Here is a 23,248-nt window from a genome sequence, read left to right as displayed (position 1 = left end):
TCCTGGATTTGGTTTAATGTACAATTGATTTTTTAAATGTATTTAATCATTTTTTTCTTACCTCATAAGGATTAACCTGCACAAACCTCATTTTATCCTAAGTGTGGCTTTGGGAGGAAGGGAGAAGAAAATTGAGTTTCTCTAGTTTATTTTATTCTTTCACTTTTTATTTTCCGAATAGCGTCTCCTGCCCTAGCAGCTCTATAAAATACAGTGTATTTCGTGGTCATTACTTACTCATTACTAACTGGTCTCTCCTGCTTGCCTTTGTCTGTGAAATAAATACAGGGGCCTAACGATAATTGCTGGCTCTATCACAGGCTCACCAATTACAGATCAACAGGGAAGGCAGCCCAGTGGTGGTTTGTGGGTGGCACTGGCTGCCCACCTAGCAAATGTGAGCTATCATCCTGTCTCGGCCACCAAGCTGGGTTTACTATGTCAGTCCTTTCGTAGTTCTATACTTTGATTTTCTTGATTGCCCCTCATGGTTTTCCTGCTACAGGCTTTAGCCTCATTTTATCCCAGCATCTGTTCTTGTATCCACTTTGTCTTAGTTTATGTCTCCTCGTCATGCATCTGAGGTGTTCATGTATGTAAGAGACAGGATCTCACTATGTAGCCCTGGAACTCATATAGATCACGTTGGCCCAGAACTCACAGATTCACCTGCCTTTGTCCCTTGAGTACTGGCATTAAAGGTGTGTCCCACCATGCCCAACTTTCATGCATATAGTCTTGACTTGTAGGAGGTAGGGTGCATGTACGTGGGTAGACCTTGTACATGCTAGAGAAAAGCTCTACTGTTGAGCTGTACCCGAGCCTTCTACCTTCCCTTGGGACTCTCTGGTGCTATCTAGGGAGCCAGCTCAAGGTCTGTGCATGCTGTATTCACTGAGCTGTACACCCAGTTGGAAAAGGGTCTTTCTGTCTCTCTTTTTTTTTTTTTTTTTTTTTTTTTTTTTTTTGAGACAGGGTTTCTCTGTGTAGCTCTGGCTGTTCTGAACTTGCTTGGTAGACCAGGTTGGCCTCGAACTCTTGTAGATCCGCCTGCTTCTGCCTCTTGAGTGTTAGAACTAAAAGCATGCACCACCACACCCTGCTAGGGAAATGATCTTTTGAAACCATTTTTTTTTAACCTTTCTGCCTGCCGAATCCAAAAGTAAAGGTGTCTCTGTGAACACACCCACTTAACTTCCTTTTAAGTGCTACCAATCTGCAGTCTACACAAAGCACACAGCAGAGGGAACTGCATTTCATATTAGGCCACCAGGCACATGTGTGAGGATTCTAGGTGTCTAAGAAGTAAAGGTGTCTCTGTGTTCCACGGATGTGTGTCCACACAGAATATATTTGTGTCTGTGTTTTTCCCAGGTATTGGCACACAGATACCTTGCTGAGCCTGCGGAACGCTGTGTGCTATAGCCCTTAGCTCCCGGATGGCACTCAGCCCACCCTTGTGGACTCACTTAACACAGGATGGAGGTGATGAGCCAAGGAGTTAGTTGGATTGCACAGTTGCTGCCTGCTTCCTGCTGGGAACTTAGGGTGCAGCGTTCCCACTGGGGTACACATGTACTGATGTTTAGTGGAGCATTGCCACATGGGCAGCATAAAGGGGCATTTATGAACGGGAACATCAGAGGAAGCATTAGAACTGAGACCTTTCTAGCCTTTCAATTATTATGGTTTAAATCTTGACAGTATTTGTGTGCGGTGACACTGGGCCCAGTAGAGACAGCACTCCCCCCCCCCCCCCTTCCCCCACATCCTGTCCTGTAGCTGTGGTGCATGATAGGCATCGCTAAGTGTGCAGGCAGAGCTGCTTTTCTTTCACTTTGTCTAGAAACAGCCCCTTTTGACTCAAGTTGGAGACCAGATGAGTCACCATTCTGTTTGTTTTATTGCAACTGTCATCTCACAAACGCACGCCCCGAAAGCTGTAAGCTACAAATGCCAGAGAGGGTTGTGTCGTTCTTTGTGAGCTCTTCCATGACCTCCTATCTTGTCTTTTATGTTTCTCTTTCCCCCTTCCCTTTCAGGATTATTTTCTCTTTAGTTACTCTCTCTTTCTCTGTCCCTCCCTTCCTTCCTGCCTCTTGCTCACCTTTGATGCTGCCGCCGCGGCCACCGCATCTGTAGTTGACAGGTTTTTGCTAACATCATGATGCATTCCGTCTAGCTGTAATGCTAATTGATTGAAAGTATATACCCCCAATTAAAACATTTTGTTTAGATTTGTCTTATGTGTATGAGTGTTGTGCTGCATGTGTGTATGTGTACCTCATGTATGCCTGGTACCCTTGAGGTCAGAAGAGGGTATCAGATGCCCTGGAACAGGAGTTAGGGATGGTTGTGAGCTACCATGTAGGTGCTGGGAACCAAACCTGGGTCCTCGGCAAGAGGATCAGGTGCTGTTAACCACAAGCCATCTCTCTAGCATCTACCCCACATTTTTGTGTCTGGTGTAGAAAGGGAGCTGTCCTTGCATATCAGGGTTTATAAAAGCACTCACTGGATTCAGTGCTGGGAGCTGAGTGCCATATCAAGTCATAGCAGTAACTCATTTTTAGGATGACAACATTTTGTAAGATAAGAGGCATCTGAGGCCTACCCTCCAAGTAAGTCCATTTCCCCCACCAAATGGCTGCCACAATCACAGCAGGACCAACTGCCTAGAACTCACTGGACTGACTGGCTTCTAAGGGACTGTGACTTTTAGGGGCTGTAGGACTTGTGACTTGTAGGGACTGAGGCCTGTGACTTCTAAGGCATTTGTTTACCGTAAGTCTGTAGCAAAATGTGTATTGCTATTATTATATCATGCTAACCCTTTAAACCCCGAAGATGCTCTGTACCTGGAATTCTGATGTGAAGGGCAGGTATCTGTAGGGAGGGTGGGGTAATCTAAGGTTTTAAGTACTTGGAGAATCTTTTTTCCTGATACTTGACACTGTGGCACTTGACTGAGTCACCTGATTGATGACATGAGCATCATTGGGTGTTAAACACCTGGCCAGGGAAACAGGGACTCTCTGTGGATTTACTCAGGGGATGGCAGACAGATTGTCGAATTTTAATGAAGATGGGGTGGGTCCCTGCTGCTCAGCTGCTTTGGAGCCTAACGGTCCCAGCGTTGACTTCAGGGCTTGTCGGTTGGAAACCTGCACGGGTGTCAGCATTCCACTCCCCGTTTGTCAACCTTCAGTCCAGCAGGACTGACCTTATCAGTAACTAGTTCCAGTGGAAAGATGCGGTGACTTGAGAAGTTAGGAGGAAGAAGAAGTAGGAACTTCTCAGTCAAACACCCCCTGTCCTCTTTCTTCTTTTTAAAAGGCCTTTGGCCATTTTTAGCCTTTAGAAGAGTCATCTCCTAAATTCTGTTGGAATAACCCTTCCTCCCATATACCTTGAAGGAAGGGAGACTACTTTCCATGATGTGTGTGTGTGGAGTACCAGATATATATGGTTTCATCACAATATTTAAGAGTTGTTAAGACGAGCTCTGTATGTACACTGGGTACCGTTCACACAGGGTGCTGTATTTCCTCATGTGGCTGGATGTTTCACTCACTAGCCCTGGTGCTGGGGATCAGAAAACCACAGACCTATTAATTTAGTACACCGACCTTCTTAGGCTAAGGTGGGAGCAAGTACCGGGTTCAAATCCAGGTACTGCCACTCCTCCCTGAGTGACAGCAGTTTGAATAGAATTATTTTAAATTACTCTAAAATTTCTGGCCATTTTAATTAAACTTTGGTATGGGGTGGCCCTGTAGCTGCTTATGACCTGGGTGATTGCTCATAGGTCCTGGAGGCAGCCCATCCAGTATCCCTCAGCAGCTCCCACTTCATTTCCTTCTAGGGCATATCTTCTCCCTTCCTAGTCAGGGCCTGTGTTTCAAGGAGCCCAAGGATCATTTAGTGTTCGTGGCCTGTGCGTTCCTTGGCTTTGCTGCTGAGCTATCCAGCAGGGGTGCCAATTCTTCCATTTAGCTGACTATTATATAGCCCTTAAAAGGGAAGGGTTTATTTTAGCTGGCTGCTATATTGATTGCTATAGGGATGTTTCTATTTTCACTGGCTGCTATATTGACTGGGAAAGGGAAAGGGGCCGTATTGCCGGGAGCTGTCATATTGACTGTTACAGAAAAGATCTGTATTTAAGCAGTACCAGTGCACTGGGATCTCCCAGGCAGGATATTAATGCTAATTCATCCGCTCACCCCCTGCCGTGAGTGTTATTTGTTTAAATCTGTAGATTCCCACAGCGCGTTTATATCCTCACTAGAGTGAGCTCTGTTCCCTGTAATTATTTAACATTATATGCTGATATAAATTGTAACAGTTAAAGAATGGTAATGAGTAGCCAAAAAAGAAAAGAAAAAAAAATGAAACAGGAAAACAGAAAAAAAGAAAGGGAGAAAATATATGAAATAGTATATATGTGAGTATGTGTGTGTATGTGCATGCATGTATGTATGCATTCAGTGTGAGACATGGCAGGGTCAGGTTCTAAAAGCATCAGCAAGCTTCTGGTTTCCTTTTTCACTTCCGGTTGATAGAGACAGTGTTGTTCAGTCCAACTATTGTGCACCTGCATGTATATGGAGGTGTTCACATGGTGCACATGTGCTCACACCTCGCACCAGAAGGAGACTGTTGGTGTGTGTTACACTGTACAGTGTCTGCACGTGTGGACGTATATCCATCTGGTCCAGGTGGGGTAAACCATTTACCCCTTAGCAGTTCAGCTTCATGAAAAGTAGTTGATTTGTCCTTCAAGTTCCACCCCATGGTCACACAGGAACTCTGTGCCTAAAACCCTGTTTCCCAGGGGCAGCCCTCTGGGGATGCTCAGTTGGGATTAAACTAATGGGCCATTGGGTGTCACTGTCGATCTGCTGGCTATAGTTGAAAGTGGTTTCTTTGCTGGGGGAACTGGATTTCAATAGAAACAAGCTTTTATTTCCCAAGTTGGAGATGTTGTGTGTTAGAGATGTTTGAGAGTGCTCTCAAAAAGTAGTTATTTTGTTTGCTTGATTTTGTTATGTTAAGCTTCAAGCATGTTTATTGTTCTTGAAAATTGTGTGCTGATTGCAAGCTCTGTTTGGATGTAACCCGCAGTGCATCCAGATGAGGACTTCCGATGAGCAGAGGACTGGTCCTCTTAATGCATTCTAGCAGCCGAGTAGGAAGGAGGGCTGATTTGGGCAAGAGTCTGAAAAAGGAGGAAGAAAATCTTCTTTAGAAGCATGCACTGGGCCAACAGTTGCCCCTCCCCTGCTGCGGAGGTGGGAATTGCTCACTGAGAGAGTGCTGGCTGATGCCTGGTTGCACAGGAGCAGAGGAGTGAGCTGCTAGGCAGTATGGAGCCATGCCAGGCTTCACCACAATTCATACTGTGTCAGTTTAATAAATGCACTACTTAAATTATGAAATTACAAAAGAAAAAAGAGAATGCACTTATTCAGACTCTTAATACATTAAAAATAAGGCATTAAAACTCTGACTTTTTTTTTTTCTTCCAGAATCAATAATGAACAGGAAGGGTTGTAGACATTAACAGTCACGGACATCCAAACTCTTATACATAAATTATCTTAGAAAAAATGCACAGAAGACTTGAATAATGTAAATACATTAATGCATTTAATAATTTAAACATTAAAGCGCAAGCAGGAATTTGAGGCAGAGGCAGCTCTGAGGTAAGGGATTGGTCCTAGAGCGCGTGTGTCCTAGGATCGATGGGTGATTTCCCCTTGAGACACCCTGGAAAGAGAGTGCCTGGCTGGCTGGTGTGGCTGCCCATGCCAAGAATCCTTGGACATTCCTGATCTCAGCTACTCCCAGCCCTTATTTTTGTGCATCCCAACCTTCGTCTTTAGTTTTTGCGTTCTCCAGTCTTCTGTTTTTACCTGTTTGTTTGATAGAAAATTAAATGCTTCCACTTCAAGTAACAGTGAACTTAGAGAATGTTTTGTTTGGAAAACCAGACCAAACTTACAATTCTTTGGACATCTCTGGCTGTTTGTGCTTTGGGAAGAAGGAGTCAGATGGATGTAGAAACTGGGTGTAGTGGGAGTGCAGAAGTGATGATGGCCCATGCTAGTCTCTGGGCACTGGGCATAACAGTGGCAAGTGACCCATGCTGGGAAGCAAGGTAGATGTTGTACAGGAAGACTCGGTGCTCAGTGAGCATGCCTTGCATTAATGTGCCAGACTGGCTATTAGCTAGACTGATGCCACGTTGTTCACCTTTCCACGCTGTGTTCATCGTGGCAGAAACTCACTGAAATGTTGGACATCTGCACTGTGACATACTGTGGGAAGAACTAAGTGCTTTAGGCATCGTTTTAGTCCTGACACTGGTCTTTCATAGTTCCTAACCTGGTTTATGCCATAACCCTAGGTGAGAAACTTACATATCCTAAGAACTTCTATTTCCTTGGAGAAGGGGTGTGTTTATTTGGTAACTAATGGAAATGTTGTCCCATTCGGCCTGCTGTGGGACCCTTGAGAAATGGCTGTCAGATGGTAGGACAGAACACAGCCTGTGTGCATTTTTGCCAAACCTGTTGGATCCTTCACTGCCTCTCAAATCTTCTGCTTGAAACTTTACTTGGAATTGTTTTAATTTGGCCCAGACCTGGTCTCTTCTGGCATCTGTGTTGTTATTTAGAACTGTTTCCAGACTTCGTGAGGTCTAAAGACTGTGCTTTTCCTAGTGACGAGCCACCTCATAACCACTTTTGGGAGAGGGGCTGGAGGCAGAGCTGGCTCAGCGGCGAATCAGACAGATGAGGAGTGGTGCGGAGGAGCGGGGAGGGCAGACCCCAAGGCCTGCAGCTCTTGGGATGTGCTCCTTCTTTGCCACACCTGGTGAATAGGGGCCTTGCTTCAGGAGCCTTTCCCTACCTGCTTTATATTCAGTTCTGACCAGTTGTAGTTCAGTCCTGTGATAACTTGGTCCCAGGCCTGTTGTGTTTCCTTCTTTCCAGACATTTCGGAAGCCAGGCTGTTCCTGTGTGGCTGGGCCAGCCTTGAGCGGTGGTCCTCTCTCCAGCCTGCAGTGCGTACTTACTCTGGCAGAGTGTGAAAACAAGAGAACCAGATTCTCTTTGGGTTTTGCCAGTCACACCCAACAGAGCTTCTTTCTCTTCTCTTGAGTTCCAAGAAATGGTTTATGACCTTAAGCACACAGTCAGCTCATGTTGGGTGACAATGGCTTGGACTGGGCCATGGAGGCGGAGGCACCCTTGCTTCTGTAGGGTACAGAGTGCCGGCTGCCATCGTAGTCGGCGGCCGGCCGTGATCACATAGCACTGGTAGGTCAGCTCACCATGAGCATCTCATATGCAGATTTCCTTTGAAGAGAGAGGAGTCAGGTTCATTAATTAAAGGAGCCTGGCTCAAGAGGCCTGTAATTAGAGGTGCTAGAAATCTGAATTTGAAGAGATCTGTGCAGCTGCATTTTGAAACCATAGGGAGGCACCGAGAGAGAGGCGCAGGCTGTGGGCAAGAATGTGGCTGAACCAGATTTGGGAGGCTCAGCTTGTGGCAGAATTCTCCTTTTAATTTGTATTCTTTGCATTTTTCTGTTCTGTTTTTTAATACAAAGGTTTGATGGTGAAGTTTGCATCGACAGGCTGGTCTAGTAGAGGACGAGGAGGGCAGAAAGGAGTTTTTTAGATTAGGTACTTAGCCTTTTGGAGCAGGGCTGTCTTCCGGGATGCAGTTCTTGAAAAAGTTAAATCTGTGGTATGAGCAAGAGGGGCAGGGAGGAGAAACAGCTGAACACAGCTCAGGGATGCACATCCCAGACGACATCCATGCTGGACTCCAGACCCCTTCTCCTGCTACTGTTCACTTGTCAGTATGAGGCAGGGCCTCCCTCAGTCGCCAGTGGTGTCCAACTTGTGACCTTCCCGCCTCTGCCTTCCTCCTGAGTAGCTAGGAATGCAGGCCGGGGCCACCAGGAGTAACATCAGGATTCTCGGATCCGTGTTCCTGCTTTTCTTCTTCAGAATAGTGTTTATTCCTGTGTCATGGTCACTTTTTAAAAATATGAGCCTTTGTGGAAAGTCCTGACCTGTCTCCTCTTCGTTTCTTCAGTTATTCGTAGGTGATCTTTTGCTTTGGGTGCTTTTTCTCCTTTAAACAACCCCCCACCCCCATTTTGTTTGATTTAGTGACACTTTGTTTATTGTTAAAAGCGTTCATTTTTATTCGTGTCTCTTTTCATTCATCTGGCTATGCTGGGATATGGCCAAGAGCCGGGAGACTTACAGTGAACTGGATAGAGGGGCTCCTTCCCATCTCCCCAGGAATGGAAGAAGGAGGCAGCGGTGGGTGGGTGCATTCTGAAGACGTGTGTGTGTGTGTGTGTGTGTGTGTGTGTGTGTGTGTGTGTGTGTGTGTGTGATCAGAGACCATCCACGAATGTGGGCCCCATGACGCAGGCACCTCCTTCTGCCTTCTTGGTTTGTGTCCTTTGGGGTATTGTAAACACCTCCTGTACCCTGTCTCCTGTAAAGGGCCAGAACAATGACTGTGTAGTTAAGGGGCAGTGCGTCCTCTGCACCCTACTTACGTTCTTGTGTGTGCATACTGGGAATCAGTGAACCTTCAACTATGGAGTAAACACAAATTGCAAAGACTCAGTGCATTTACCATATGCAGATGCGAGTCAATTAGATTGAAACCTCTATTTAGCAGAGTGGTTTTGTGAAATAAATAACTTTTGAAGAAAGGCCACTGTATGTAATAAAGTTGTGTTTATTAGGTGAAGACCTGCTGCCACAGTGCTCTTGCCTCCCCACCTCTTGCCCCGAAATGCTGATTCCCAAGCAGGCGGCATCTTGGGGCTCTTTACAGAAGAAACGCCTCTCCGTCACTTCCTGGCACAGGAATTTCATCCTTGATTTACAGTGCTCAGCTTGTTAGCACCGATGAAGGGGAGATGGTGTGAAGGTCCTTGTGTCCGCTTTGTCCTCTGTGGGAGAGAGGAGCCTAGTTGTGCTTCTTCGCGTGCACACTCCGTGTCTTTTCCTCCCCATACTCCACACTGCATGCCGTCTAACTGGGGACATTTTTGAGAGCCCACATCAGAATTTCAGAAGAGTAACACACTTCTGAAGTATTGGAGGGGTTCTCCCTGTGCCCCCTTTTCCTAGCCTCCCCTTCTTAGCCCAGTCACGACGCACAGGCAGATAATGCGTTGACTAGATCTTCCTATTAGATGCGCCCCGACACTGGAAGCTGCTGTGCTTTCTGCTGGTCCTTTAGAGCGTATGGGTGGTGCTGCACTAAGTGCTCATGGCAGAGGGCAGTGAGCACTGTGGGGAAAGCACAGAATGCTCTTTGGAAGAGAGAGTGCTTAAAAGGGAGAGGGGGCAGCTAGGTGCCGGGCTTGAAAGCACCTGGTGAAGACACTTGGACTTTCAGGGCTGTGATCGTGAGTTCTGCGTCTCAGGGAATGGTGCTCTAGCTTTATAATAGACTACCTGATTACAAAGACACTTTGAAGGCCACTTAGTCCTAGGCCAGACTGTGCATTAGGTACACTAATCCTTTGCCGTGACCCTGGACTGCAATTGGAAAATTGGAAGTGTGCATGCAGTGTGTCGTGTTTCAGCTGGGGTGCTGGGTGTTTCTACACAGACGGTGCGCTGTGTGGCTTTCTCTCAGCTATCCAGCTTCGCTTTACTCGGTGGAAAGAAGCCTTCTATCCACCAATGACTTTTAAAAAGTAATTTTTCTGTTTATCTCATGATCATTTTTCTCAATGATTTGAAATATTAATGTGCACATAAATATAGTAGTAGCATGTCAGTTCCTTGGGCCTGCCATGTTGGAGTAGAAAAAAATACCTAATTGCATCAAAACCACTCTAAGTTCATGTATGTGGAGCCCATCAAGCTGAAAGCATCCAGACAGCATCTGCCGTGATCAAATCACTCACGAATCCAGCTAATTAAAATAGAGCTTCATTTTTCTGAACCATTGTTTGGCAGGAATTCGAAACGGGTCTAACCCAATTTCTGCGTGTTTATGAGCCTTTATTATATCAGAGGTACTTTTCTGTAAATGTACAGGGCAGCGTTAAATGAATTGATCCACACAGTAGCACGGTGGACACACTGTGGACTTGCTAATGATTTCTCTGCCATCCTCTGGTTTCCAGATACTCTCCTGAAAGCTTCATGTTCTCTTTTCCTAGCTTCTGCTCTTTGTCTTTCTTTCTCTCATTTTCTTAGTGAAAAAAATTGAACTTTTATTTTTAGCCTCTTTTTTTTGCTTTGGGAAAACATTTCCTTAATAAATCTAGCATTTTTGCACACAGCCCCTTCCTTTTTCTGCTTTTCTTGGGGATGATTTGCCCTCCTTGTTTCTTGCTGTTTCCTGTTCCCTTCTTCCTCCTTATCGCTTCTTCCTTTTACATCTTCAGCCTTGTCTTTCCCCAAACCTTTCTTCCTTTTTTCTCCTTTCTGCCTCCTACCATTTCTTCTCGGGCAGTGCTTTGTACCTTTGTCTCTGTGAACGCAGAGATGAGGGGCCTTCCAAGGCAGTGCCTTCTGGCTGGAGGAGATGATGTCAGCCCGCTTTGTATCTCTGTTTGCTTATGTGCTTTATTTTTGGTTTTAAAAAGAGTTTTCAAACCACATCTACTCTACTTTATAGTCTAATAATCTTGCTTTGAAGATGAAAGCGCTGGATGATGCTAACTAATTACTCCTTGTAACCTCGGTGAGTCTCCGCTGCAGCAGCACCACCAGCAGCTGCTCCATTTTACAGATGCAGAAACAGAAACTGGGTAGGTGGGTGATTCTGAAAGGTCACTGAAGAAGTTGGAGACTGAAGTAGAACAAAATTGGGGCGTCTTTGGCTTTGATTCCCATCTTAGGGGGTTCTACTTTTTCCTCCTTGAGAGTCCTGTGTTTAAGGTGAGATGAAGAATCCTGCCCTCTCTCTCCCTTCTCTTTATGGACTTGGAACCTTCTGGAGTTCATTTGCAGTCTTCAGATGTTAAATGAATTTCTAGGTAATTCCTGGGAAAGCCACTTTCAGGCTGGTAAAAACCCTGTCCATTATGGTCTCAAAGTGGAGGCGCTCACTCTGATTCCAGAAGCTTCCAGTAAATGTGCCCACGTCACACATGCTGGCCTCAGCGATCAGAGCGTTGTAGGAAACGCTGCCATGTTTGATTGAATTTAGCCATTTTGGAATGACGTGTGTATGAAGTGTTCTCTTGAATTACTGTGGCCTTTGTTACTGCTAATGTGCCCTGACATCTCAGGTGTAGCCTTGGCTCCCCAGAAAGGGCTTGGCTCCCAGCATCAAGCCAGAGAGCAGAATTCTCAAAAACTCTGATTCAGTGAGACCAGTGCTCATTGTGGCTCCTAAGCAGAGGGGATGTGGAAAGGGGGCCTCACTCTCTTTTCTCCCTGGGTTTCAAAACGTGGGTCAGGAAAGTAGAAATTAAATCATTTTAAAGGAGGAGGGCTGAGGGCCCAGCACTGTGTGCTCATCTGTAATCCCCACTGTAATCAGGCTGTGTGTGTGTGTGTGTGTGTGTGTGTGTGTGTGTGTGTGTGTGTGTGTGTGTGTGTGTAGTGGATCTGAGGTTGGAGGCCAGCCTGTGCAGCCCAGGGAGAACCGTCACACAGAGAAGAAAGGAAGGGGAAGGCTCCTGACTGAGTCAACAGGCTCTTGAGGAATCAGGAAATGAGTTCCTGCCCACTGTAAGTCTTTAAGTAGAGGCTTGCTGATCATTTGTCATGATTATTGAAGAGAGGAGTCCTTGATCGTGAGTGGGACCAGGTGGCCTCACATTGCTTTTGGCCTCTTCCCTTGGCCTAGATTATGACACAGAGCAGCATCTTGCTTGTTCCTTTTGATTTTCTAAGTGCCTGTCATACTGTGAGGACCCAGGGATTGTTTGGTAACTATTCATTATTTAATCTTTTGCTTCCTGATTCTTAATCTAACTTGTGTAAAAACTCTTCTTGTTCAATTCAGAAAACCAGTGTCTGGGCCTCCCCCCCCCCCCCCCCCCCCCCCGCCCCCCAACTCCCTGAGTCCTTCTGGATAGCTGTACCTTCTCAGCGGCCACTGAAACCCACATGCAAACAAGGAAAACCAACCCTCTACACCTTCTGGCCAGAAATGATTGCAAATGGATTGTGTATGCTCCTGCTTTATTCAGCGTAGTATCTAGGATATAATTTAATCCTGATGACTTAGTATCATCATTTTAGATGTAAATGTTTATGCTGTGTTGTAAGCATAGGCCTGTTTGCTTGTTGAAATACAGCTGTGTTTTGAATTGGCCCCTGCTCTGAGTAGCTCGCCATGCTAAGTGACCCTAAAGTAGTAACTTTTAAAACCTTGTGTTTGCTTTTCCTAATGTTCCTCTCTTGAGTTTGCGCTCAGCCGTTTTCTGCTGTCTCTATTCTCTACTTGTTAGCTTGTTTCTCCTGACACTGAGTAACCAAGCTTATATTACAATAAATAGTGTGAAGAATGCTTTTCTCTGAGTAAAAAGATGGATTTCCCACGTCTTTTTGTGGCACTTCTTTCTTCCCCCTTTCCTGTTCCTACCCATTCCCCAATTGGTTTTGTCTCTCCTCACCCCCCCCCCCCCCCAAGGTTTCTCTATACAACTGTAGCTGTCCTGGACTCACCGACCAGGCTAGCCTCGAACTCTCAGAGATCCTCCTTCCTCTGCCTCCTAAGTGCTGGGATTTAAAGATGTGTGTCACCACAGCTCAATAATTTTTTTTTTTTTAGAAAATTTTTCCTTTTTTAATTTAAAATGTTTTTTTTGATCTGTGTATGTGTGCACACACACCCTCCATCCCTCTCTCATCCTCTCCCTCCCTCCTTTCTTCTCTGTTCTCACTCTCTCTGCCTCTTTGTCTTTTTCGTGGATTGGGGCTGAGGACATGAAGTCAAAGAACAGCCTCAGGCACTGGTCTTCACTTCCCTTCTTATTTGAGGCAGAGTATCTCTTGTCTTGCCACTGCATGCACCATGCTAATAGGCCCATGAGCTTCAGGGACTTTTGTGTCTGCTGTGGCCTGCTGGGATTTCAGACACATGCTGCTCTGTCTGGCTTTATACAGTGTGAAGATTCATACTTAACGTCCCACAGTTGTGCAGCAGCACCTTGCCCACTAAGCCATCATCTCAGCCCTTGTCCAAACTGTCTTTGTCCTAAGACTACATCCTTGGCCGAGGTAGCTGTCTTAGACTACCTAATGAAATTGACTTAGAAAGGAAAAAAATGATCTGTGCATGGTGGCCCACACCTTTAGTCCCAGCACTTGGGAGGCAGAGGCAGGAGGATCTCTGTAAGTTCGAGGCCAGCCTGGTCTACAGAGTGAGTTCCAGGACAGCCAGGGCTACACAAAGAAATTCTGTCTTAGAGAGAGAGAGAGGAGAAAAAAAATGTACCAGTGAAGGGTCATGTATTACAGAAGGGAAGGACTCAGTCATGACACAGAGATGCAAGGAGCTTGGTTTTATGGCACACTGGCATCTGTTGGACACTGTACTCAACTTTCTCAAGACCTGGCTTGCTTTCTGCCCTGCCACACCATTAGCTTTGGTCTCTGCCTGTTTTGAGCAGACTGTGTATAAATAAGGAAATGTAGACACTTGTGTAAAGTTTAAAAAAAAATCACAGAGAGAAATGCTCTGCTGTCTGGTGAGCAGGTTGAGTCAGTGGCTGTGGCTGTGTTTGCACTCAAGGCTCATGGCGATATTGTCGGAGCTTTAATCCTTTCAAATTTACAAGAAATGCTGTTTCCTTTTAGTTACACACACACACACACACACACACACACACACACACACACACACACACACAAAAAAAAAAAAAAAAGGTCAAAGAGAGCATTTGATTTGAGGAACCAAAAGTCTAGAAAATGTATCCGGGAGTCCTCGTCAATTTGAGGCATAATGAAATATAAAAAATACTCAATAAAAGCTCCTTTATTACTTTAGCTGTTTGAATGTGGAGTTTTTAGCCATCAGGTTAATGTTTGGGTATCATTTTTTTATTTGATTGTGAGCACTTTTCCAGGTAGCTCTGCCACTCGAGCGCTAATCAGATTCCCACAGATGAGTGGTGCTAGCTACAGACTGACATCACTGCGTTCTTGCTTCAACATTATTTTATTTGTCTTTCCTGTAAAAGTTAATAACTCCATGTCCATGTGTTTAAACAGTCAGGAAGGGGCGGGGGAGGGGATAGCAAGCAAAAGGCTATGAGCGATGTTTCAGGAAACTCGCTGAGCTGCAAGAAGCTCAATTGAGCACATTTTAAGGATTTTGTGATTTTCAAGTATCTTACTCTATAAAGAGAGTGTGAGGAATCAAGATGACTGCAGAGCAGGGTGATAATTCATAATTCTTTGGATAACAGAAGTGAACTTCCTTCTGTTCCCCACGCAGAGCTGCAAGGAGTTTGAAATGAGTTACCATTGATTTTGAGAAGGATACTCAATAAAGCTGGCTCTCTTAATGGTGAGAACTGTGTAAAGTTAGCATTATGCTATGTGTACTGCATGCTCATTTGGCCTGCTCTAGATGCCCAGGGCTGGTAAGAGCATCAGACTAACATACAAGGCTCCTTCCATCTTCCTCTGTGGGTGAGATGCAGTCCTGTGGCTAGCATGGCTCTGGCACTTACTAGGCCTTTGTGGAATCTTTTTTTTTTTCCAGACAAGATCTTACTCTGTAGCCCAGGCTGTCCTGGAACTCACAGATGCGCCTGCCTCTGCCTCCCAAGTGCTGGGACTAAAGGCGAGTGCTGCCACAAGCTGCTGCTGCTGCTGCTGCTGCTGCTGCTGCTGCTGCTGCTGCGGCGGCCTCTTCCTCAGCACTGCTACCACCTACTCCTGATAGGTGTGTTTCTTAATAGCTGGGCTTGTTAATAACAGAATGTTCAGGATGTCTAGGGGAAGGTTGCTGAATGGTTGGTTCCCAGCCCTGAGAACTGTTACTATGTGTGACAGGCTTCCTTGCTAAGCTGAAAATTTCTAATTGAAGTTCATTAGAAGAGCTGCTTAAGGATTTTTTTTTTATAATTTGTGCCTTCATACTAAAGAAGTCCCCACGGCACAGGTCTGACACTTGTGCCGTCCTTACTTCAGTACCTCTTCCTCATGGGCGTCAGAGGTCCCTCTGTGCTGGACATTTTACATGGGACTCTTACTTAGGAAGATGTCTATAGACATGGGACTTGTGTTAGGGACCCTATTATTAGATGTATGACCTGGCCATGAACTTGTTTCATGTGGATATGAGGCACATCTGATGCCTGCCACCTCACTTACTGCTAGAGTTGGTTCCAGTGGAGAACCCATTTCTGCTCAACGTGTAGGCCTGTGTGTCTGCTGAAGAGCATGACTTCCCTCCAAGAGGAGTTGCTCATCTCCCACCATTTGAATAGTACGTTTCCAATCCCTGTCATTTTACCGTCAATTTGAAAGTTCCTAAGCCTGCCAGCTTACTCTGTTATGAATCATGCTTCTGGAAGTCATACTTCTTCTGCTTTTTCCCCTTGGGCCATGAAATTCTCTAGAGTAACAGCAGGAACTAGGACTTGGTGGTCTTGTGTTAGCCATGGGTCTGCTTCTTGGCAGATGTAAAGGTGATCTTCAGCTACCCAAATTTGTCACTTCTCATTCTTGTTCTCTTTAATTAATTAATTAATTAATTAATTAATTCACTTACTGTGTATGAGTGTTCTACCTGCATGCTTGTCTGTGTACCACTTGTGTGTCTGGTGTCTGCAGATGCCAAAAGAATGTTGGAACCCCTGGAGCTGGAGTTCAGAAAGCTGTGAACCACTCTGGGTGCTGGGAATTGAATCCGCGTCCTCCATTAGGTCTTTTCCCCCATTAGATAGTTGTCAGAGGTGCCAGTTAATGACTTCTCAGAAGTATTTAGTTCATGCAGACATTTCAGCACATGCCTGTAATCCCAGCTTCCTGGGAGGATGAAAGAGGAAGGTTGTGAGTTCTGGGCCTGCTTAGGCTACATAGCCAAACAAAATAAAACAAAAACCATTTTATTTTTGTGCCATGTGTGATGGTAGACAAAGGTTCCTGGTGAGAGTGTCTCTTCCTTGGCACCCACGAGCCTGTTGTGCCCTGTGATCAGAAGGGAGTGCTCTGCCTGCCACCTGCTAGTCATTTTTTCTGTGTCTAGGTCCCAGTAAAGACTTAATGCTCAAGGTTGCCATTCTCAGGGATACAACCTTTCTTCGTCCCCATCACGATTATACCACCGCTTAGCCATGCATGACAAGAGAGGACTTTGGTCCAGGCTTCAGAAGAAGTGGGAGCTGAAGCAGTTCTCTATCTGCCAAACACCTGAGCTCCGGAGCTCCCCAAGTGGAGCGCTACAATTCAGCCAGCAACAGAGAGAAAGAACCTAGGTACTATAGGGAAGGTCCTAGGCACTGTCTGCTACATATTTTTAGTGTTGGAGTCACCAGCCACTGTCACCGTGTGAGCTCATGGTTCTCCTAAGGAGGTCTTGGACACTGAGTCATGACATTCCTTTGGAGTGATTCAACGCAACAGCTTGACACCTTCATTAATTTTACACCAAGCCTAGGTGCTTTCTGCTTTCTCTTTTAACAGTGCAGGGAGTGAGAGGAATATTGAAGTTGTAAAAGCGGGGCACTAGGAGAAGAACAGTCAAGGAGCTATTGAGAAATGCTGTGATGGTCTTTGAGCTCCTCACTCTTCTTGGTGCTTCCCAGGACCAAGCGCTCAACTCTGGCCACTCAACTCTGGCACATAGACCTTTCATTTCTGTTGCTGGTGTGCTCGCTAGCCGCACCTCCGGCTCACAGCCAGCTCTTTGCCTTCTCTGCTGAGGTCACTGCTACCGTGATCCGTGTATAATGGCATTTCCCTCCTCTTTTCAGTATGGAGGCTATTACAGTTTCTTCTCTAAACAGGACTTCAAACAATCTGCTGCCAGTTGGATTTCAAAGCCAAGGGAAAGGCAAATGTCATCCTTTTTTTCTTCCCTCTTTGGGTAACTGCTTTGTTGGCTGCATCAAAAATTAGAGGGTTGCTGTGGAAATTCAGGTGGGGATGTGTGGGGACAAGGCATTTAAATTTGCTTTTCTTTCCGCCTAAAGGAGAAAATCCTTTTCCTTCTCAACCTTTCCTAAAAAGGAACTTTGATCTTCTCAGCCCAGAGGCCCGGGTTTTCATTTCCTCTATAGCGGAGTTTGTGGATTTCGCCCCTTCTGTGTGACGACGGTGCTCAGTGGCTCGCAGCATCTGCAGCCTGCCTGGCTCCGCATCCATGCTCCAGCTCCTTCTGTGCTCTAAGTTGGTCCAGAGTCCTGTGCTGAGCAGAAAACCCTCTCCAAAGTCACTGTCCCTAAGACCACTGTCACTGGGTACTGAGTAGTGTGTGGTAGTTTAAGACGAGGTTACCACCACATGCGTCTCTGGGAGAACTACTCCCAGAAAACAATAAAACAGTGTCATTCTGGCAAGTCGCTCATGCAGTATTTTTAACTAGGGCCAAGAAAAAATGTAGATGACAGAGATATTTCACTTTGAAAGGTAGTTTTTGCGCATGTGAAGTTGCCACTTTTCATGGAGGCTTTTACTTCATATATCAGTGTTTTAAGAGAGACTAGGGTCAATAATGCATGCCTTCGAATTCCCTAAATACAGATTTACGCAATAGCCCCTAAAATATATTGTATTGTATCATGTCAACTCTTCTACACCTCTGCCAGAGGTTTTTTATTTCTTTAATGTGAAAAACAAAAGGACCAAGGAGAATAAGACAAAGGAAGTCAGGGCTCACAAGCGCAATCACTGCGGGGTTGGGGGGGTGGGGGGTGGAGGACAGTGACCACAACAAGGAAATTCCAATCCAAAGAGAGACTTCTTCCTTTAACCCTTTGAGCACCAGGGTACGTGATCGGTCGTCCCTCCTAGGTACAGAGCTAGCTAAGTTCAGTTCACTGTCTTTAGTTTGTGGACACTTTGTCTTCTCCATTCTCCACTTACTATAAATTAAATGGAAGTGTGTGCACCCATGCTTGTGTGCTAATATGTAGATAAATGGACTAAAAAGTACCTCTCAATTTTGTAGCCCTCAGAGAAGGGGAACGAATATTAAAGAAAAAAAAAAAAAAACAACCAAAACCCTGTCACTGTCATCTGTTCATTTTTAATGAGCAATTTTTTAAATAAAAGAGGAAAATGAATAGGTGTTGAACCAGCCCGTGATATGTAAATGCCAACTAGTAATTACCTAAAACCTCAATTTTCATTCTGTTTCATCTTGCAAAACATTTCATTTTCCCTGAGTGAAAACACTTAATTTGGGCTGTGTGAGTTAGCCAAGCGGCCACCTCTGGCCTGCGCCACCACTGGCTCCGGCTAGGGGGCACTTTGGCTCTGTGCTTGGGTTCCTGACTGCATGTCCACCTCAAGGTTATTCCCCTCTTGCCATTCCAGTGGGTTTGCTCTGAGTGTGCTGTGGCGCCCCTCCCCCCCTAGTCTGGTTTCGGGGAGCCTGTTCCTCCTTGTCCTTGCAGCAAATCGTATTGAATTTTGGCTGACCGAGCCTTCCTCTGCATATTAACTTTCCCTCCTGTACCTGGCTGTGAGACCCTTAGCTTTTGTGCATTGAATTTCACGCCTGGGTAGCAGCTTTCTGGAAGCTCCCTTTCTTCCTTTGAGCTTCGGACTGTGTGGTGTTTCTGTTTTTTTGTTTATCGATGCTGTTCTTGATTCTGGCCATTGAGGTTCCCACATATTTGCTCTCGTGGTACACTTGCTCTCCGTTCCAACATTTCCTTTCTTTCTGCAGGCTCATAGGTCTTTCGTCTGCTTTGACTTATTAAGGTCTGTCACCTTTTGGATGTGTTCCTGCAATGTCTTGGAATGTGGCTTGTGGTTGCCCCTGCTTCCTTCCCTCCCTAGCCTGTGCCCTACCTAGAAAGAGAGTGCAGAATTGAGAAAGAACAAAGCGCTTGACACCGAACTGTAGACCAGAGAGGAATCTGGGTGCAGAAAACCAGAATTATGTTGTCCTAGGACCCTGGATCCGAGTGTGCTCTGCCTGGAGTCTCAAGGCACACAGCCTCTTTAGTGAGATATATGGCTTCATAATTAGCCCGTTGCATTTTTTCACGAGTGCTAGCATCAGCGTTCTACGATGTGTTTCTCTGATTAACAGCTGCTTTGCAACTATTTCCTTGTGCCACCGATGACCATATTTGTCAAGGAACTCCTGACAGAGTACTGATTTCTTACTAAAATGCAACATTTCTGCTTCACGAGGGCTCTCTCCTCAGCATTGCCTGGCTTTTAAAGTCAGCCCTTGTTAAAACTCAAGCTGGCTTTGGTCTAGTGCCTGTTAACAGGATTCTGGGTGTCTGCTTTAGAGCTGGAGTGGGGAGCCTTTCACAGGCAATTTAATCTTGTGAGCAGTGCGGGAGCGACGGGGCACTGGAGTGGGGTTTCAGGCCTGTGTCTGGTCACTTCTCCTGCCCTCTAGGTGCTCCTCCCTGGGTTAAAAAGGATGTGGCTTTGGTTGTTAAGGTCATTCATTTTTGAATATTTTTAATATTTTACACTGGCTAATGAATGCTCACATTTTAGGAGATAGATGTGTACGTAGTACACAGGAAGGCTGGAATTGGTGGCATTCCAAATAAGTGTCACCAGAGCCAGTACATCAGGGTTTACATGTCAGGTGCAAAGTGCTTAAGACTCCCTGAAACCTAGGTTCATTATTCGGCAGGCTCTGTTCTCCCGTCCCCTCAAACAGAAGATAAGTGTGTGCTCTGTAGATCACAGTGTGTAGGGCTTTTGGAGGAGATGGGCAAACACATAGAAGTGTCCTTCAGTGAAGACAGTCAGGACCCTGGGTTTCTCCTGGCGGCCTTACTTACCCCACACTGTGTGTTTAGCATGGAGTAGCAGATCACCCGGAATGCACTGTGCTCCCGTTCATTATGCAGTTACAGATCCTGGTCTCCCTGCTGTACAGATCTTGCTCAGTTGGCCAGTTATCTTGAATCCAAAGGTATTTTACAGCTGAAGCCCTCCCTTACTTTCTCCCCAAGTCATGGTCAGGGACTCCAATGTAACCACTGTTCAAGACTGCAGAGACCAGAATTTATCTTCTGCATTTTCTTCCTGTAGCTTTAAAGGGCTAAGCAGTGAAATTACAAACTTCCCTAAAATCATGGAGTTGATGGTTGGCAGAGTTGCTCTGTTTTGCTTGTTGGCACAGTTGGGGGAAATGAGAAACTTTGCTTCTGATTTTTTTTCTGAGTTCATCCTTAATTTTTAAAATCAAACTAGCTCCTGCTAATTCGGGATACACTCATTAAGAACTCAATCAGGCCGGGCGGTGGTGGCGCACACCTTTAATCCCAGCACTCGGGAGGCAGAGGCAGGCGGATCTCTGTGAGTTCGAGGCCAGCCTGGACTACCAAGTGAGTTCCAGGAAAGGCGCAAAGCTACACAGAGAAACCCTGTCTCGAAAAACCAAAAAAAAAAAAAAAAAGAACTCAATCAGTCTAAGGTGAGGAGCGACTCCACAGCAAGTGGCCCAACAATGCATCAGGAGCTTTGCGCCAGAATTCTCCAGGGCTCACTGCACTCCCACAACATGTGCAATAAAGTTCCTGTCTCCGTTTTACATCTTTGACATTGAGGCGGAAGATTTGGCCTGAATTTATGTAATTTAGTTGGGCACAAATATAACCCATGAATAGTCACATTCATCTTCTAATTAGAAAATCAAATGATAATACAGGATAGGCCGCAGGCACCCCATCATTGGATCCAACAAAAGCGTGCTGTGTGTTGGACCTTTGCAGAGGGAAGTCAGTTGAATTGTTTCATGAAGTTAATGAAAAGTGTCCAACAATAGGCTGGTGAAAGGCACAAACTGAGCACCTTGGCAGTTTATTCCGTGGGCAAAGATCTTTGCATTATGGGTTAGGAGTTTTGGGACATCTTTTTACCATCAATGCATGAATCATAGGGCTATAAAATTCTAGATTGGACAAGTTCTTTATGCCCCCCTTCAATGTGCTAGTGTCTTGTGGGGAGGGAGGAGAAGAATGAAGAGTGGCTGGAGAAATAATTAGTGAAAGGAGAAGAGAGGTTTTCGTGTGCTCACGCTTACACATAGCCGCTTATCTGGGTATCTTTCTTATTCAGCACATTATGTTGAGGCTATTAGTTTGGGTGCTTTATATTTTTGCATCTAGCGTAGTGATATCGATGCTGTTAAATATGTGATTTGCCTGTCGCCTGCATTTTCAGACAAAGATCAAGGGGAACATAAATGAGCCTCAAAAACACTTTATGTAGGTGTTTGGCAGTATTATTTTATATGACTTGAAATTAGTGAGTGGAAACTTTAAAAGAAATTGTTCATATTTTTGCAAGTTTGAAGTGTGCCGGGACTTTGTCAAATTCCCGTTAAAATAAATACGTCAATTTCATCTCCCTTCCAAATTCATTTATCTTGCTTTTTTAAAAGGTGTTTTCTACTTTACCTGATGTTTAAATTGGATTCGCTCGTTTATGCTGTTCTTTGCTATATCCCCCACGTTTTTCTTAAATGAATTACTAATGACAGAGCACTCCATCATTCCCTCTCTGCAGCCACTTTAAGGAAAGCATGGTGATCTAAACCTTTTAACCTATTAAAGATGATTTTTCCCAATTGAATCAGACCCACCACAGGTGTAATAACTAATCATTTAAACTACACCTGCTATTATGTATTTTTAAGCCATTATGCGTGTTGGATAGATGATAATTCATGTTTATTGCATTGTCCGATGGATCCGTTTTGCCTACACTAGGCTGATTAATGTATTTAAAGAAATAAGAGATGCAATTTTTAAAAAAAAAAATTGATGGAATGCGCCAAGCACTGCATTGAGTGCACCATTAAACCCATCAGAACTTTGCTCTCTGACCAGAAATGCATATACCAAGGACTGTATTAAAAGAGCAAGGTGAAACCTGGGCATTTTAGTGGTGTGGTTCTGTCTTCTTTTTCTGTCATGGGGAATTTTGGAAGGATGCGGGAAGGCTTTCTCTTTGTATGGGTGAATGATAGGAGCTGTGTGGTCCACATCTCGTGCCCAAGACCTGTTCATCCACATTTCCTGTGACACCTGGTACACACAGCACAGCCAGAAGCTGCCGCATGAGACCAGTACTGTCATTTTCTAACATGTAGAAGGTGTATGATTTTCTCAAGGTGAACACAATTATACCTGAGCCATCTGAGCAGTGCAGATTGGTGGTGACCCTTGAGGGCCTGTGATGTGTGCCTATCCCTTCTCTTTCTGGAGCATAGCACACTCCGCACCTTTCCTCTTTCCATCCTCTTCCTCTCTTTCCACCCCCTTTCTCGTGTGTCTCCTTTGGACTCCCATCTCTTTTGCTCATTCCCATTTCTTTTTTTCTTGTTTCTCCTTTCTGCCCTTCCTCGGTACTCCTCCCTTCCAGTCTTTTCATCATAATATTGTAGAGGTTTGTTAGACTTTTCTTTTTTTTCCAGTGTAACCTGAGGTGATCTAGTTGAGACGGAAGTATCAGTTTGGGGGTTCTACAAGCTCCCACATTGAATTTTCATTAGCCTAGAACTGTGGTTGTCCTGCTGTTTGCGATGGTGGTCAGAGCAGTTTGCAGTGTTGGAGGGGTCATCCCCTACAGGGAGCTGGGCTTGGCTCTTGAGAGCAATAGTATCTCTGGAGGGACAGGTCCAGTTCTGGAGGGTCAGGGTGCTGAGCCTGACCTTTAAGGAGGAGCCCAGGGTAAGCCTCCCACTGAGGGTTTATCGGGAGAATGAGGTGTTTCCCTGGCTGTCTTCCTCTATTCCTCTTTCTTCCTGATCTGCCTTCATTTCTTTTTGTTCCTGAGAACTCTGGTCTCAGGAGGTGATGTGCAACCTGAACATCACTCATAGTTACAGCACTTGCTGTTTGAATCTTGGCTCAGGGTTGCCCTTAATTTAGGATCACAGAAACATCCTTACTTCTGGCCCCTGAGAGTGAACTGCATTAGCCTTACCTTAAGAGGAGACCATGCTTTGCTTTTGGTTTTGATGAGGTGAATAGTGCCAGTCATTCTAAACAGTCCTCTTTCCTCCTGGAGCAGCTTGGCACTTTCTGTCCTGTAGGACTCTGTTTGCTGTGGATAGCAGTCAGGCA

The 23,248-nt window shown here is 45.3% G+C and overlaps 1 protein-coding gene across 2 annotated transcripts in view; it reads left to right on the top strand.

Annotated features, from left to right (window-relative positions):
* Positions 1-23,248, top strand: part of Pex14 (peroxisomal biogenesis factor 14) — a 152,624-nt gene that overhangs the window by 36,921 nt on the left and 92,455 nt on the right. The window lies entirely within an intron of this gene.

The sequence above is a fragment of the Peromyscus californicus genome, unplaced genomic scaffold (assembly GCF_007827085.1).
Source record: "Peromyscus californicus insignis strain IS unplaced genomic scaffold, ASM782708v3 Scaffold_5__1_contigs__length_169319896, whole genome shotgun sequence".
NCBI classification, from domain to species: Eukaryota; Metazoa; Chordata; class Mammalia; order Rodentia; family Cricetidae; genus Peromyscus; species Peromyscus californicus.
Note: the sequence above shows the minus strand (reverse complement) of the source record. Positions and strands in the feature narration are given on the sequence as shown.